The sequence below is a fragment of the Odontomachus brunneus genome, unplaced genomic scaffold (genome assembly GCF_010583005.1).
Source record: "Odontomachus brunneus isolate Ranch 3 - 2012 unplaced genomic scaffold, Obru_v1 Obru_scaffold_178, whole genome shotgun sequence".
Lineage (NCBI taxonomy): Eukaryota > Metazoa > Arthropoda > Insecta > Hymenoptera > Formicidae > Odontomachus > Odontomachus brunneus.
Genome location: NW_022639628.1, coordinates 603,254 through 621,749, shown reverse-complemented (window position 1 = coordinate 621,749; position 18,496 = coordinate 603,254). Strand labels below are relative to the sequence as shown.

Here is an 18,496-nt window from a genome sequence, read left to right as displayed (position 1 = left end):
ACACACACACACACACACACACACACACACACACACACAGACACACACTAGATATTATTAAATGCATTAGGACCTCTTTGAAACAAATTAAATTCTTGTAACAAAGTAATTAGCATCTTAAAATTAGGTGAAAGACAAGATTGTTATATTTGTTAGTATACCTAAAATACGTCAAGCAAAAAGTGATGTTCCGATTTAAAGAGCCGGTTTAGAAACTCCAGCGTATCTCGAAGTTTGTCAAAATGACCTCAATTTTTTACAAACCGTATCACCAACCGTATGCACAAAATGTACAGACGTGTTTGTGTGTGTGTGTGTGTGTATTGCATGTAACAGCTCATAGCGCAAACTTGTCAATGTTACTAGTAACACACGAGTGCGAGCAAATTTCATATTTTTCGTCATTCTACGCATTTCAGCATTTTTCCTTCGTCTCATATTTTTTAGAAAGTTCTCCCCGGAACGGGGGAAATAAAGGCTTCTCCTCGCTCCTTTGCCCCTTTTCTTTTCTCTCTCTGTCTCTCTCCCGTCCTATCGCTATCGCGTTCTCCTCGCCGCACTACCCCGACGTCGTAAAATTGTTTTCCAGGCGCAAACTGGTTCTCGAGATCTGGGTTCTGGTTTCCAGCGCGTTGTTTACGCGCGGTCATGGGCCGCCTTCGCTCTCCTCGAAGATGAGGATCACGCTGCGAGACTATACCGGCAGGTTCCTCTCGATTTTTTTCTATCTTTTTTCACTTCTTTTTTTAATCATCACGACGATGGAGAGCCTTTTCTGAATGAAAGACGAGAGTCTTTTCTTCGGCTGGACCACGGACGCAGCGATTTGAATTGCGCTCGCCTATCGTATTCGCCGCTTTTCTTTTTTTTTTTTGCGACCGGTGGGCGAACTCGTATAAATTTTATTTCCGCCGCGTAACGTCCCGATTGCGTAAGAGACGTCGGAGCTTATCGTCGACTGGTGCACGGAAGGGATGCGGAGCAAACCTGATTCTCGAAGTCCAGCGAGTCCTCGAGGCACACCAGGTGAAAGGTTCTGTTACTCTTCGCGCGGTGATTCGTCACAGATCAGAGTCATGAGAGACCGTTTTCAAGGACTGCATACTCACGGAGCGCAATCACGAGATCGAAGTACATTAAGCTTTTTCTACAACACCCATGTCCGTCCAAATCTCTATTCGCCGCAATCCGGCGCGACGGGAATCGCGCCCCCGAGCCGGAATTCCTCGCGTGGCTTCCTGGTTAGGGAACGGAGACATGAGTCTTTGTGGCTCTCGTGCACCGACCTCGAATCGGCCACTGGGACACAAGGTGTTCCGACAAAGACGAAACGAGATCGAAGAACGAGGGAGAAAAAGAGACGGAGGAACGTCTGGCCGTCACATGGCGACCCGGCAATCGATACGATGACGTCGACCTCGGCGTCAGACCAATGAGACGACGGCCCCACCGCCTTAGCTATAACAGTACCATCTACTGATAAGAGAGGAGCATCGAACTCGCGAGTTTCCTTTGTTCGCGACCTCGCTCCCCCTTTCCTCCCTTCCTCTTTCGCCTCTTCTTCTCTTCTCCTCCGCACTCGTATTTTACAACCGAGTTTATTTTCCCCCCGACGTTTCCCTGCCTCTGCGGATGGTACCCTTTTCCTCTCTGGTCGCTGTGCCTTATTTTCTACAGGATATTCCAGAACTTTTGACTTTAATTTTAGTAGCGAACTCTTCAACAAATTCGCCGACTTTTCCTCCGGGGAAATTTCCCAAGAGCGAAAGTGAGTATTAGCGAAGGGAAGGTCAACTCGAGGTTAAGAATTTGTTAACAGAATTAAAGGCGAGCGTATATGATTGCATATTTTATGTTGCCCTTTTCACGCTCTGATTCGTGTCGTTTTTATCGCATCGAGATACTTTTTAAAATGACGAAAATCATCATCCGCTATTCGGCGTCCATGACGAAGCGAAGGAGATAGGCAGAAGCGTTGGAAAACGGGCGGGGGAGTCGGCCGAATCACTCGAATTAAATTATCGGATTTTATCCGAGTGGCCTTGGTGGCTCGCCTGGCGAGCGGACGCTGCGCGAGTCACCGGGTATCGGTGGGTAGGTCTCTCGAAGCACAGAGAGATCAGTCGCGTGACTCGGTTTAATGAGCAAGAAAGACCTCCGCTTCCTACTGATTAATTTGTTTGCTCGTGCGTTGAATAATTCTCGAAAATCCTGGCGTCACGTACAATTAAGATATTTTATGCACGGCACAGACGTAGGAGGGAGTGTGCGCGTTGGTATATCCGCTTCGCTTCACTTGTACAATTTTTCACAGTTGAGAAGAAAATCACAGGATGATTGCCTGTTTCAGAGCGAGCGTTTAACGTAGCAATAACGTGACTGTATCAATATTATATTTACTGTAATTGAAAAAGATATTTTTGCACATCCCATCTATTTGATTATCGTATTCGAGAAAGAAAAATACTACTGCAATGTGTTCTCTTATTCCGATATATTAATATAAATGGAACTTGTTTTGACAGATAGCTTCGCAGCGTTTTATGTGTTTTCCTCTTCCGTATAATTTTATTTTCAGAGAGCAGAGAGAGAGAGAGAGAGAGAGAGAGAGAGAGAGAGAGAGAGAGAGAGAGAGAGAGAGGGGGGGGGGGGGAGAGAGAGAGAGAGAGAGAGAGAGAGAGAGAGAGAAGGGGAAGGGGAGAAAGAGAGATGTAATATCTTTTCTATCCCTGTGTATTTTACGCATTATATTGCTATCATATTTGCATTGTAATACATTCGTTGAGTGTTTTCGCATTTTTAGCATGTTAGGGAAAAAATACGTCCATTTCAAACATCTGTCCTTTTTATCTTTGTGACGCGTAATCGTTTAAATAGCTCTCTTCCGGAATAATATCAGGTAGAACATAATGGGTCCTTAAGCTGACCTTGATGTTTAATCGCAGTTAGAAACTTGCACGATATCATTCGTCAAGCCTTCATATCCTCGAAAGAGATGTACCGCGTCGATAATAGTCAAACAATCGGTATTACAAGGAGGCAAGAAGACATAGAAATTAAGAACGTCCTTGAGATTCGTGCGACACGTCTAGTCGGCATATGTAGTCGAGAATCACGGCCACGATTATTCAGTCCTGGATGATCCTTATATAGTCGGTCTGCGTACCAAGTCTGTCAGCCAGTAACGTAATCGTGAAGCAAAAAACTGCGAGAGCTCCTTTTTTCTTCGACACAATGCTAAGGAAGTCTCTTTACGATCAGGAGTTTATTTTTATACAAATTGTTTATTGCACTACTAAATACTCACTTTGGTTTACATGTTTATTCTGTAGCATAAAAAAGGGCTTTGTTCTGATTTGTTTGACGTTATCTAAGATATATATGGACGAAGGGTACGATAATGTCTGACTGATGCCTATAAAGATAAAAGAAATGGTCCATTAATAAACTTTATTAGCTGCAAGGGATAACGGCTCGTACCCACGCCACTGTGTCGGACTAGTGGGGGATTTTCGTCATGAAAAAGGGTCTCCTTCGTTTAAACAGGTTTAGATAGGTTTGTAGCAGAAAAACCGGTGTGCTTTTGTATGCAGGTGTAATAGAGGAAAAGCAGTGTTGGCTATTCGGTAGCTTCTGCGTCGAAACGTTCAAGATAAAATTAGAAAATCACAAAGAAGTGGACATACACACAAAACAATGCATATTGCATTCAAGTAAATGTCATTTGTTTCAAGTATTTTATCATAGTTTATATATCTGCAAATTTATCATAAGTATTCATCATAAGTATTCATTATTTCGCGTCTCGCGAAGTCGATTCTGTTTACTATTAAATCGCGCAGACATCCGTCGGTGTCACTTTTCACCGATTATCGTGGATTTAGCGCGTTATTTCGCGCCACGATGGTCGCAATAAGTCTCGCGCGCGCATACGGAAAGTAATTTCTTTGTCGTGTTGTTTTCGTCTCGCTGGGGAGAGGTATTTTTCACATGTCCTTTTGCTATCGAGCGAGCTCAAACGACCCACGCGGAGATAGTCGACTTGCTCTCCATACGAAACAGCCGCAGTTTTTCTCGGGTGTCGTGCAGAGTGTCGAAATGTGTAGCCTATGTAGCAAGTGGCGCTTGTACACACTCACGGACACATATTCGTCCTCTCTTCTCTCAGTTATACTTTAACACTAAAACTACCAAAGCAATCAAAATAACAGGCTGAAAATTATTCAGATTGATGACGCGTTATATATTTTTAATTGTTGACGTTGAATAAAACTGAAGAGAATAAATAAATATTTATCTTTCCTGGCATTATATATACTTTGTAATAATTTTTCTTTATATTCAGAAAGCTGTTATTTTGACCGCTCTGATAGAAACGGGTCGTTAATCGGCGATATTCCAATGTTAAACACTCATCTCCTCCTTTCTTTCGTTTCTTCAAAGCGCGCGCGTGTGTGTGTATGTATATGCGCGCACTGGTCTATTTTTAGCGCTTGTCCGCGCCGTCGTTCCGACTGTTCATATTTTATTTTTCCCATCTTATGCTATCCTATGTTGCTGTGAGCATTCCTTGGCAACTCGAGAAATAGTATCGAATGGAGAGACGTTTTATATTAATTGCGCTCGAATGAGAATGACGGATCGATCAGGCGGGCTTCTCCGACTGGAGTGTCGCAAGACACTTTATTCGCACGTTCACGCACGCACGCACAGCACACGCGTATGATAAGACTGGCGACAGTCTAGTAGCGGTCACTGCACACTACTGGCAAAAGACGTGTTGTTTTAGGCCAAGTAAACATATACACACACACATGCACAAGTAAGTGCCATAACCCCGGCACAATACCGTCTCACAGCCGGGCGCAGCGGGGTTTATTGTTCCGCTTAAAAGGATGCGAAATCCTCGCCACTTGCCGAGGAAACTGCTCTCATAAACGCGACGGAGCGGAAAAGTATGTTTGCGCATTATACGCCGGAACGACGGTGTCCCATGTTGCCGACGTGTAATAAGGCGACGTGCGGTTGCATCGTTCCGCATCGTTCAATCGCTTCTTCATACACGGCGAACTGTGCACGGCGTTACATCCTGTGCGTAAAGCCGCGCCGTATAACTTTATCGATGATTGCTTCGTAATAGCACGTCGTCTTCTCGCCGATAAACGGCCGAAAAAGCAAGCATTATCACAATCGCGACAAACATATTTTCGAAAAGCGTGTCGATGACCGAAGTGTATCTGAAGTGTTTAGCACGTGTAGCCCGTGGTCTTTTTTCGTATCGTTATATAAACGAGTTTGCGATAACCTCCTTAATGCGTAAATTACCTCCTCCGAGGTAGCATCGTACAAAGTGATGATGAAATGAATGTAATTTGATCGCAAGCGCATTCGCGCCACACACACACACTCTTTCTCTCTCTTTCTCTCTCTCTCTTTCTTTCTCTCGCTTTGTTTATCGATAATTTTGAATGCATAATTGATGTTGTTATATAATTTATATTCATTTACAAATATTGTTAAAAATACGTTAGTTTATAAGTTCGGAGATGTTGACTAAGGTTTATGGTATTATGTTAAATAAGGTCACTGTGATATTACACTGATGTTTCAAGTGGTGTTGCTGCGATAAAGCCAACGGAATCCCGATAAATCCATTCGTTCTATTTGATAGTAGTTTTATTTGATAACGCCTCCGACACGACAAAGTCAGGCGATTAAATACTCTCGTGTCTGCGTATTCAATTAATTTATATAAAAAAATCTAATAGCATTTTTAGATGATGAGCCTAAGACTAGACATGTATATTACACTTTATTAGGCAAATAGACATAATTAAGGAATAAAGTCAAGAGACATAAACTCGCTTTCACGAGAGTGTACGTGCTCTCTACACAGGATATTGCGAGCGACGTTTGTGAAACGCTTGTACGCACCGAAAGGCTTAATGTCGAATTTAGACAGCGATCATGGCCTCTCTCATTGACCATACAGCGCACGACTATTACGACCTATCTAGATATTCTTCGGCTATTTAAAATTAACCTTCAGTTCTCGCGAGTTCGACCTGGGAGAACGGCCTGCTCTTTCACCTCGTGCAGAAATTCAATCCACAGCGAGTTATAGTGTGTGTTTTATGGTCCACTAAGCAGGGTCAATATTTTATAGGTGAATAAATATGAGAAATTGGAGATAGGGCAATATAGAAGTCGGTCTTACGCCCAGTTGCAATTACGACGTCAATTAAATCTTAACTCGAGTTTAAGTCTGAATAGAGTTTAAATTCAAGGAAATGCTAGATATATCGACATAACTCAGTTTTGCAGTTTACGCTGTTTTTCTGTTTCGTTGTATTGGACTGCTTTTGCAGAGTGAAAGTATCGACGTGTCGAGAGACACCATATATTGTATCAAAAACAAAAAAAAAGCAGATAAAAAACATTTTTTGTTTTTGATACAGTATTTTATATCTTTCCATGCATTGGCTTTTCCGCTTTTTCTCTGTAAAAGTATTCATAATTCTATGCAATAAAAAGAGGGAAAATTAGTACAAAATATGAAACTGCATTATGTCGGCGTCCAGCACTCTCTTGAAGTCTCATTGACATTGGTGGGCATTAGCGCGCGATACGTAAAATTCGTCCTGCTGTGAGCAAATTAATATCGCAAATTCTGGGGGCACAGTGTCACGCATGTTCTCATCACGCACGCATTCGCATCGTTTAGATCGCACGGCGTAATCGGCGTAAAAACTGTTTGTGGGAAACGCGAGAAGGATGGTAAGATGAGGTAAAGAGAAAACAAGCGGCGTCTGTCCAATTGTTGTGTGCGATCCGGCGCGTCGCTCGCGCGTGAGCGACACCGTCCACTTGATTGTTGATATTAATTAAGCCGTATCGCGGTAGATTGCAATTAATTCTCGCGTGGGTGAGTGGCGATGCGCGACATCATTCTATCGTTCCCTTCCGCTTCTTACGGTACTCCCCCTTCTTTTTCCCCTTCCTCCTCCTCCTCTTCGCTTCGTCACTCGTCGTCCTCTTTAGTCACGTAGCGGCAGTAAAACCCACCGCTTCTTTATGCCACTTTAATTCTCGCTTATGCTCCCGCACGTAATTGGCACGTTGCTCCGTATCTTCGATGGAATTATTTCTCTGTACTGATGGTCGCTCATTACCGACATTAACGGACGCCCGATTTCATGAAACTGTTCGTGAATCGGCTATCATTAACTCCTCTCCGACTCGTCGCGGTTTCGCGTGCGGTGCTTTCTCGAAAGGCTGGCGCGGCTGTAATTTATATGAAGTATTTCGTTTTTTACGTTTTCACGACAATTATTACCGACATCTCGAGAAACCGGATTTTATTGACCAGGCGCCGGTGACGATTAAAAAAAAAAAAAGTAACATAAAAACAGGATATTGTCCGCCAATTTATTTCTTCGCACTTTTATTTCTGAAATGAGATGTGGCCAATAAATTACCTGCTATTATAATAATTTCCATCTGCGGCAAATAAAAACATCCAAGTTACTCAATCTCTCACTTATAAATATTTTACAGTTCGTAGAGGCGATCACAGACGCGATATAAATCAATTTTGACGACGATAAAAGTAACGTCATCCAGTCACACAATCGTTTTGCATTTCATATGTTTGCGAGTTAACTACTGTCGTTAACATTGTATCATTTTTCGTAATGTCAATCGACCCTCGCTTTCCACTGAAAAAAAAAGAAAAAGGGTGGATATTACGATGATACCGCTCGCGTAACGTATCGGCGGTCGCCTCGTGCTCGATTTCGCAAACGGCGAATAAATTTAACCGCCGTCGAATCTTCTCATTTTGCCTCGTACGTGGTCGATAAAATTGGGCGTGCCGCGTCGAAAAGAGAGCATCGGCGCGTTTGTTGCGCAATTTAATCAATCCCTTATTAAACAGTTAGATCTCCCAATCTCTTCAGTTTTACACGCAGCTGTTTTCTAAAATGGAGTCTATCGCGGAGCCTCATAGTTGTGCGGCTATTAATTCAGATAATACATAACATGTCATTTCGAAGCAGAACTTTCTCTTCTGCAATACATGCCAGAAAAAATCATTAATTTTTAAAGTCTGAAATTCCAAAGAGGAAAATATGCTAGTATGGATTCCTCTTATTCTAATTTCCCAATTAGAGATATTAATGCTTCTTTATTTTCATTGCAATTTAAGAAACTTGATTAAACACCGTTACATTGGATATAAAATTAACAATTTATTTCCGTATGTTAATCTTGACTCTGACCAGGAATGTTCAGTTTTGACATTCTGATTCTCTGAATTAACATTTTCAATTACATAAAAAATATCGTTAACCAGCGCGTTTTTTTGAAAAGATTTTGCGAAGATTTTTAAGATTAAAAACAGGTTTATTTAATAGGTGGCACTTCCGTTGAGGCCATTTTTCATAAAACTGTCATCTATTAATGGATCGATCGTAGTAATATGATAGTAGTAAGTGTCATTTAATTTGATTATTGCGGAAGACGAGGATAACCTTCGCTTCTAGCGTATCGTTCATAGCAGCAGTTAGGTAGAAATTTCGTGCTACGGCCAACGAGTGGTGTGGGAGTGATATATGCGATACACAATGTGGCACAAGGCCACTCTCCCAATAATCCGCTTCTCCGACGTCGCTTTGGACGTCGTGTAAATCTTCTTGGACGTCTTTTTCACGCTCCTTCTTCTCGTCTCGACCGCTCGCGGTTAAAACGACACGCTCATAGCGTGGCGATTTTGTTTTTGCAATTATTTCGCCGCTCATAACGCCCACGGTTCGTCTCGAGGTGTTCAGGATAACGAAGCGACTTTGAATCGTAGCGAGGCGAGGCGCGCAAACAATTAATTCGAAGGTTTCGTGAACGGTCACGGAAAAGAAAGTCGAAGTCTGTTCGGCGTTCCCGCAAGAAAACCGAGGGAAATTATGGTAATACGTAGTGGCTCCGCTCCGGCTCCTTTTTACGAATCTTTTTACGAACATTGAAATACCGAACAAAGAAAATGGACTCTATTATTTGCGAGACGTTAGTGTATAGCGACGCGAAGTGAGGAGAAATTTTCAGGAGCTTCTCCGGATATATTTGTGGAATTTCGTCGTTCGCGGAGAATGTGTTCCGTCGGAAATATTTTTATCTCGCGTTACTTGGAATATCGAGCCATCTCTAGTCCGGGTGTTTATATAACTCCTTCCATACGATGGATTCCGGGGCGATGCGCCAACGCTGTTGAAAATTTGGGAAGGCAAAGATGACAGAATGTAGCGTCGACATCCGCTCTGGGAGGCCAGTTGCTTGTTTCCCAAAATCTATACTCAGAGAGACACAGTAATGGCAACTAAACATGACATATGACAACTGTATGTGTTTTTTTTTTTTGTAGAATTATAATACACATATGTAGTTTAATAAACTACTTTGTTACAACTAAAGCTCCAGTTGTAATATATCTATAAAATAGTTGATTAAATTATCATAATTCTACGTACACAAAATTCAGGTACACAATAATTGTCATTTTATATATAACTGCCATTACTGTGTTTTACTCCAGACATAGATAGATTCTTACTTCGCCCAAAGTATTTCGTTAAAAATATCTCACGTTACATCGTCGAAGTTCGCGTCGTTTATATTCGATTTATATCGTATCTTGCAAAGTGCTGTTGTGCAAAATTTGATAAAGCGCCGTCGTCTCTGGCGGTTCGCTCGGGGAAGATTGCAAAAAGACGGTTCTCGCGCAGAAAGGAGCCGGGATAAGTCTTCGGCGCGCGATCGATGAAATTTTCATTTCATGCGTCCTACGCGGGCACGTCAGAACCTCTCCCGCTTGCGAAATCGGGCACGCATGACCGAACAATCGAATCGACTTTTAAACAGGTACTCGTGCCGTCGACCTGTCGCGCACGCTGTTTGTCGCGTTTCGGTCCTGTCCTCGCTTTGCGGGGCTCTCGCGCGCTAGCCGGAAAAATTCACAACGTCGCGCGCCGTGTGCGAAAGTGGGCCACAATGCATTTCAAGAAGGAACCTGGTAGCAAGTTTCTGTCTGAGCAGTAGCAGCTTTGGCGCGCACTCATGCATACTTAAAGGCCATCGCGTGCGGATTTATCTACACTGCACAAGCGTATCGTGCAAATATCTCAAAAGCAACGAAACGTTCAGTAATAAATGCTACAAACATGTTGACAGAGTTGCTTGTTCGCGGGACTTTTCATTTCAACCGGCTACCTGATCAGCGCTCTATCCGCGCGCCAAGCTATTTTTACGGCAATTTCTAACTCGTTGCTCGCGGAAACAGTTACAGGCTTCGAGGCGATCGCCCGTCGTTTCTCGCTGTAAGTTAGTCAACTAGTTACATCACGCTCATTAGTAATCGTCAAAACACATCGCGTTCTTTCTCCTAATGACCGTGGCGTGTTCCCCACGTGCGGCGGAACCGCGCTCAAACACGTGATCCTGAGAGATGTGAACGAGAGACTAGGTGGTCACAGTAGGTACATTGTACCGAAAAATCGTCTCGGAAGCACAACCAATTCCATGCTCTCCGGTTCAAATGAACGACTGCCTGTGATCAGTCGTGCGTGTCCGATGTAAACAGCGATTTAACGCCAGGTTACACTTAGCGCTGAAACGTGTCGAGAATACGACTTCGCACATTTAGCTCGACGACCAACGTGACGCTCAACCCGTGAAGCCGACAAAGAGCACACGCGACGATAATTGACGACACACCGCCGTGGACGAAATTAGGTCAGATTTCTTGAACCCCGTCGGCGGGTTCAGCGCGAATTTGGGTCTCGTCGTCGTCGTTGAGCGCGTAGACGCGACTTTATAAGCGTCTCGTCCTCGTCCGGCCGACATCTGGCGAGAAAACATCGTTAGAGGGTTCTCCCTTTGAACGCAAGCTTCGTTTCTCTGATCGGGAAACGGTCGGATCGTGCCGTGGCGTGGCATCCGCTATAACTAGACGAGGAGGCGCGCTTCGAGACGCTTTGGCGCTTCGCAACAGGCTCGTTAGTTACCGCGGCGTGTAATAATTGAAATTGTCGTACTTTGGAGCACGCTGCGATTAATTCTATCGTTTATAATGTTTAGAAGACGACACGTCGCTGACGATACGCGCTCCTTGATACGCCTAGTCAGTCTTTCAATCAACGTATTTTGGGTCTCGCGATTTTCCGAAATTAGCTTCGTACAAATAAGAGTTGCACGCGGATAGTCGAGCAAGTTTCTCGGTATCTCTAATTGGAATGATATTCACAAACTGAAATGCAATAATTTGCGTTGAGATTTTCAAGTTGATTGGTGGAAAGGAGATACAAGCGGATGAAATGGCTTGATTTTGCGACGCTGTTGTGTTTCAGCTGTAACGAACACGCGTCCTCAATGACGTCTCTATTGTCAGAACTATAATGAAGCAACGAAACCCCATAGCCCCGAGTAATGTCAATTGATTTCGTAGCCGCATGAAACTTCACATGCTGGGAAGACCATTAACGGCAAATACACGTATTCTCGTGCAAAGCTATAACCGAGACCGCTCGTCCATACGGACGCGAGTCCACACGGCATTACAGCGGCGCGGCAATTTGCGAGAAATTTTGCGAATAACTCTAGGCGTATTCCCCGCCGGGAACAACTTCGTTAGCGACGAAATGCGAAGGACTCTGTGTGTGTAGCCCTTCTGCTCCTCGGAGCGGAGCACGGAAACCGACCAACCCGCGCGCGCGCACCGCACGGCCTTCCTGTAACGGGCTCCCGCGTTCGGAACACACAGCGTCAATTACGGGACAACAAAGCGGAGCGTGGATAAATCGCGAAGCTAATAGCCCCTTTGTTCACCTGGATCTGGAGCGCCGCCGCCGCCGTCGCCACCACCGTCGCGCGAACTCGCGATAAAATAAACGGGCACAGTCCGCCGCGTCACGTTTTATCGCACTTAACGAAGTTACTCGACGCCCATTAAATGGCGTAATGGGGTGTGTAAGTAGTGCTGTCGATCGCGGTCACGTCTCGAAAGAACACGTCAATGACGTTCGTCAATGAGGAATGTCATATCGTTGTACGATCGTTATCATTGTCGCTATCGATCTTATCCTGAGTAAACAGCTAATTACGAAAACGTGACTTTCGGGATGGCTGTTCGTGCGCGCGCCGCGAAAGATAATCGACATGGCGTGACTGAGTTGATTAGAAAGATGTATTGTGTACCGTGACTCTCTCTTACACACACACTCACACACACATACGCACGATAGCGCAGCTTTCTGTGACAATACGCCCATTTTGGCGACGTGACATGTTTGATGGAGATTTGTTTCTTTTATTAGTCCCACATTGCAATGTCACATTTCCTGACAGCTAATTGTCAGATCGTTCAACATTTTCGCGAGAGTCGCGATCATTTTGTCGAAAGTGTTCTCCCGATTATTACGGAGATCGCGTCTTATTCTCGCGCATCGATCAGCGATCGAATCGCATTTGCGTGCTTCATCGTGAACATGTGACGATCACGGTTGATTAATGAACTATGGAATGGAGTTGGCGCAATGACGGCAATTAAAGACGTGGTGACAACGCGTTTATTATCGGTACTTTGATTAATATCAGAATGAACACTTATGAAAGCAGTCATAATGATGATATTTGTAATTTTCTTTAAAAAGCAAATTTATAACAGTACATTTTGTATTTTTATAATTGGTGTCGAATGAAGCTCAAAAGGAAGGATAAGTCGCTTTTCCCCCGCATTGCGTACACGGTGCAAAGAAAGTTGGCTGTGTCAACGTAAAGTGTGGTTTCGATGAACGAATCGTTTTGGTTAAAGGACACGGAGTTTCTGTGACCCTCATCATTAAAATTTGGCTCTAGGAACCAGAAATTTCGTTTTTTTCACAAGCAAAACGCATTAGTTGCACGTCCATTACGACCAAATTTCGTGTTATAATGCAATCGAATCTTTTTTCATTAGAATGATTTTTAAAAAGTATTTTGAAAATAGTTGATACTTTGAAAAGTATTTCTTCCAGAAACGGCCATTTTGACCGCTCTGATAGAGACAGGTCGTTAATCATCGGTAGTTGTAGTGTCAACGGGTCACGCGACGCGCCCTAATTCCGCTCCATTGTGTCGTGATTATGCGGAGTGTTTCACGAGGGGTTTAGCTCCGCGATTTCTCTATACATCCGGATATTCTCGCACTCCATCGGGCTAATTAATAAGAGATAAAGAGAAGCTTCACGTGCGCGACGGAGATTACCTCATCGCCGTTCGTGCTTAAACTCGAAAATACCTGAGATTCGCACTCGCGTCCGCACGTCAGAGACGCGCTCAAAGTGGACTTAGCGCGCGACCTGACGACGACGACGATGTCCGTCGCTGACGTTGCAGCGCGCGGATCTGGCTCGCTGTCGCGGCGGTCGAATCGAAATGCTAAATTCGCGCGATAAGTGACGCGCGAGGGGTTACCGCGCGAAGGGGTCGCGAATAAAAAGATCGCTTAAATATAGCGCGCGATTGGCACGACGACGTGTTTGTGTAGATACACGGCCACGTCACTCGCGCGTCTTCTTTAAGATCGTCTCAAGTGTGACAAACATACGATCCCGGCCGCCGGTGTTTATTCGCACGACCGCGATAAATGTCGGCGTGACGCGCTTCGCATTTTTCCGCCGCGAGAGGGACGCCGCGAAATCGCGCCCACGCGGACAGCCGGACGGCATATTATCGCCGCGGCGCTGTATCTTGTTTGCGCTATGCAATTGCCGCGAAATTCCGTGTAGAACGCGGCCAGACAGCGCCGTCTCGAGAACCGCCAACTCTCCGCGGCTGTCTCAATTATAGAACGTCGTGCACCTAGCCGAAGCGGCCGAAAATTTGCCCGTTCAACGCGACCGACTAATGCCGGCTAATGCCGGCTAATGGCGCACGTGCGCGGCTCTGTGCGATCTTGTATCGACCAGCGCCGCGAGTTGTACGTTTTTCTCGCGCCCGACTCGCCGGCGTTATTATTCCACGTACGCGATCAGCACCGTAACTTCGTATAGGTACTTTTCCATAAATTGAGCGGCATTCGGCGCATGTATTACGATTTTTCCGTATTACGCGCTGAACTTCGCCAATAGGGACCCGGCCGAGGCCACGATTCGGACTCGCGCCAGAGGAACGCCGCGGAATTATAAAGAGGGTCTGGTCTGTGCGCGCATCGAAACGATGCATTACACTAGCGTGGTGCGATCTGGCGGGCTGATTATCGATTTCTCGCGCGACTTCCTTCGCCGAGACATCCCACGTAGAAATATGTCTGCTGTTCGCGTTATTCCGTCGACGCGACGCAGCTACCGAACTCTGTTGCGCTCTCGTCGACTTGGTCGAATTATTCGTCGTCGTCTAACTTGATTCATAAAAATTAATTTATATGGCAAACACAGAGCCTCCGTCGTTTCTCGCGCGAGGTCTCTCGTGTCCCTGGAAGTTCTCGCAGGACTTCAACTTCGGTACTTCACTTTCTCCATTTAACGGGCCATTTATGGGCGACGCCGGCGTTTTAACTCTCAGCCGCTTTTAAATACCTCGAGGGACCCGTCTGGCCTCGTTTAAATTCGGAGTGTGTCGTAAATTTTCGGACTTCTCTCTGCACCGGTGTAGGGAACGGATTGAGAGCTACTTAGGAGGCTGTACAAACACACTCGTCTCGATGATGAGACCCGCGACTTTTCGTATATTCGTCTGATCGGTATTTTAGACAAGCTGCGATGGCTCTTCTGTAGGATAGTTGGCTTCTTTTCACGTTTTACGTCCCTTCGAGCAAAGCTCATGGAAAAACTCGCCCGTAAACCGCCGCCGCTCGCGTTTTCATCGTCGGGACGGAATTTTCAGCTGGATTTTTATCGCGCCACGCCGGTGCATATTTTCGTGACATACGTCCTTAGTATGTCGCATACATAATTTACGCGTCTTTGTTCCGGTAATTATTGTCGCGACTGACAATGGACAATGGCGCGTTTAATGTATCATTATGAAAAGAAATATTCGTCCATCGTGCATTGTCGACCGTGCCGCGAGACGCGGCTTTGTGGAACGTCGGTTATGAAATATGGATATTGCAGTAACGATACAATGAAAGGCGAGAGAGACGCACTGTCTTACATACTCTCGTCGTTCCTCTCGTCGCGCATCGTCCGTTTATTATCTATTGACTGCTGCGCGACGATACAGGTAATGAGATACGCTTGCGAAAAGCATCAAGCGTCATATCAGCTGATAGGAAAACACGCTTTTCACTGACGCGGCGATTGCACCATCGGACCTGGCGCGCACAATCGCCCGAGGGGAAAGAAAAGTGGCGATTTGTTGCTCACTGTTCGCGTCTGCCCGTGGATGTTCTGAGCGAAAAGAAATCTCCACATCGCGCCGACACGTGCGCATAAATCGTACGGTGTAATTTTCCTCGAGGTCTCGGGGTTTACTGCGCCGGGGGACGACTCCGAGGACTCGTTTCAGCACGGGAGGTCAGATCAGGTCGCGACAGCGGGCCCCTTTAAAAATTGCAAACGCTCCGGCCTTTCTCGCAATTGTCCTGGTAACGCACAGAAAAATATGATCACCTGAGGCGAGACTCGATCGTTTCCGGTACGAGAGAAGAATCTCGTTGCGATGAGGATTTCTGTGCTGCGACGGCGAGGTGAGGAAGATCGAGGGGGCCCCGAGGAGGAAGCAGTCGAGAAGAGAGCTCGCCATGAAGTCTCAGCGAGTCGTGGGCCGATTGCCAGGAGACTACGCCAAGAGAAAAAGGGTTCTCGGAAGGAGAGGCTCCCTGCCGCGCTGGCTGCACTTTTCGAGGGCCTCGCCTCGCCTTGCCGGGCTAAAGACGGCTTGCCAAATCGCGTGTACGAGTTAATTGAGTAATGCCTGCCGTCTGCGACGTAGCCGGCTATTTTCGCGAACCGGGTCCCGTCGTACCGTAGGTCCCCATCCTTCGGGCGATCTGCTGTTCGTAAAGCACGGTGAGTCCTGCAGGGCTGATTTTTCAATTATAGTTTAAACTTAGATTTAAGTTTAAACTTTGTCCAAGTTTAAACTTTGTCCTTCAAACACATTGTGAGGACAGAGTTTAAACTTAAACTTTGATCTATCTTAACTTTGTTGGAAATCAATATTTTTTAATACATTTTTTCCAAAAGTCTCAGCAATAAAATAGCGCAACAAAATCAAAATTTGTAAACAGATATTTTGAAATTTTTCAGGAACTTTTACGAAAGTTGACAAGCAATCTAATATTCATTCATAGACCCAACATTGTACGCGTGCTATTGAAAAAAAAGCCCTTAAAGTCTTAAAGGTCAATCCTGGTTCATGTCACGTTATACCTTGCAGTACCGATGAATTTGAAATCTCTAACAATTTCCATATTCAGAAGTTAGTAGAGAAATTCGCCGTCTCGAAAACCGAGCTCGGTGTCACATCAATACATCGGTGTCGATCGTCGTTATCTCGAATCGCGATATCACAAGCGAGAAAATCGCGATAAAGTACGAGAGAATAATTCTTGTGATTTACGTTCGCGCGAATGGCTTTTTTGCTGATAAAATTGTTCTGCTTAAGTTGGCACAAAGCGATAATTTCGTAAAACTTACCGAGACACTCATCCAATAAATAACCTGGCGGCTAGTTTAGTCGGTAAAAAAAATAAAAAAAAGGATTGACGTCGGAAAGACAAGAACTCAACGACTTCTCTTGTGTATTCAGCATGTAAAGAGCAATTAAGGATTATTGTCGATCGCGCCGTTAGGATCTATTATTGTTCGCGTTTTTTAACACTTATTAATGTAAATACGCACTTTGAAAAATATGATCCCCGCATCAAGTTATCGCGGATGTTTACGCGCTAAAATGATCCACTGTTAGATAATCGTCGGTATTAATATTCATATCAGTCCGCGCAGTACGGCTCTTGCAGCTCGAACGTACGGAAAACGTGACCACCAAGCCAACAGAATGCCGACAGTGAAAATGTAATCGTATGTTTGAATGTGTTCGTATGTTTGTTAAACGAATGATTTATGATCGCGGATCAATCGAGCGCAAGAATTTTTCTAGGAAGCCTTTTCTTTTTCTCCTCAGAGGCACGCCTCTTCTTTCTTTGTTCTCTGTCTTTCTCGCACGCGTGCCGATCTGTCGGAAAGTTTCAAGTGAATTTTCTCGCGATCGGACTGCTCTCGATCTCCGGCTGCCACGCCGGCTAGCTGACACTGAGTAATTTGTTATTTCCGCCCGGACCCGCCAACGAACGCAGGCTCTCTAATAATAGGTCGGTCGATTCGACACGCTTTGATGAGACTTGTTTATTAAACATATTTTTATGCATCCACATGCCGGCGATATTACTACTCGATATCGCTGTTAATCCCGCCGGGAGAGAGGTGTCGCGAGATTATCGGACTCGCGGAGTCGCTCTCACGATCGCATAGGGAATAAACGCAATTTATCGACTGGCTTGTACACATAGGTACATGACGCATAGATATATAGACACATTACGTAGGAATCTTTCAAAACAGTCGTTTCCTACACACACACCGGTTTCGACTGGAATCCGGCCTTTTCCTTTACGAACGCAGCACACTAATAATAATAATAACAACTTGCCAAATACGCGCACAAGACGTCAATTAATCATTGGCGGCAATGATTTTAGCGCCCCGTTCCTTTCGTTTCGCTTGTTTACGCCGAGAATCGCAGTGAAATCGACCTGAACATCGCTCGAAGAAATGTTAATAACCGTCTGGTGTTTTTCAATTGTAATCTGATTAGGAGCGATAACGAATCGTGGAGTCATTCGTGCAGGTGAACCTCGTTCGTTCGTTCGTCTGTCCGACTCGTGCGCGATACGATGCCCTCTGCGATGATATTCCCGCGACAATTACAACGACCGGTGTTGACAGTATGACGTGAGCAGCGAAATCTCTCTTGCTATCCTCGCGTTCGACGGTATGTCGCTTGATATGCCTCTCGAAGCGATAGCCGGCGCCAAAGTAAAATGCTTTTCGCTCTTAGTTGGTGTGTATATGCACGGGTTGCTGACCTATTACAAGGTCGACCGCAAGCAGACAAATCAACTCGCGTTTGTACATATTCGTATCACAATATATTACACTGTCAGCCAGCTCGCGTTAATAACACCGGTTGTGCTTTATAGATTTCTCGATAGCTACGTTAGTATTTATTAATCGTTCTTTATTACTCATTAACGTAGACATTCGAAGAATAACGTGGAATAGCAGAAGAATCGACGCATGACATCCTGCGGATTGGAAATATTTGGAGTATCATCAAGTGAGTTGTCGACGTCTTAGCGATATTTTAATAACTAGACGGACGGTAGAGCTCGTCGCGAACTAAACTTACGATCGATCGTCGCAAAATCGATAGCTACTCTCTCTGAAAGACAAGATCCCGTCATTTGCGC

General features: G+C 45.0%; 1 protein-coding gene across 4 annotated transcripts in view; it reads left to right on the top strand.

The window, feature by feature from the left end:
• Positions 1-18,496, top strand: part of LOC116851572 (sestrin homolog) — a 40,019-nt gene that overhangs the window by 7,753 nt on the left and 13,770 nt on the right. Inside the window, exon 1 of one of the 4 annotated variants that reach the window (XM_032831125.1) lies at positions 13,679-16,034. The exons of 2 other annotated variants lie outside the window; for them this stretch is intronic. The gene's annotated coding sequence lies outside the window, so the exon portion shown is untranslated. Of the gene's footprint in view, positions 1-13,678; positions 16,035-17,806; positions 18,364-18,496 lie in introns of those variants that run through there. One more of the 4 variants, XM_032831124.1, reaches the window with a different exon arrangement.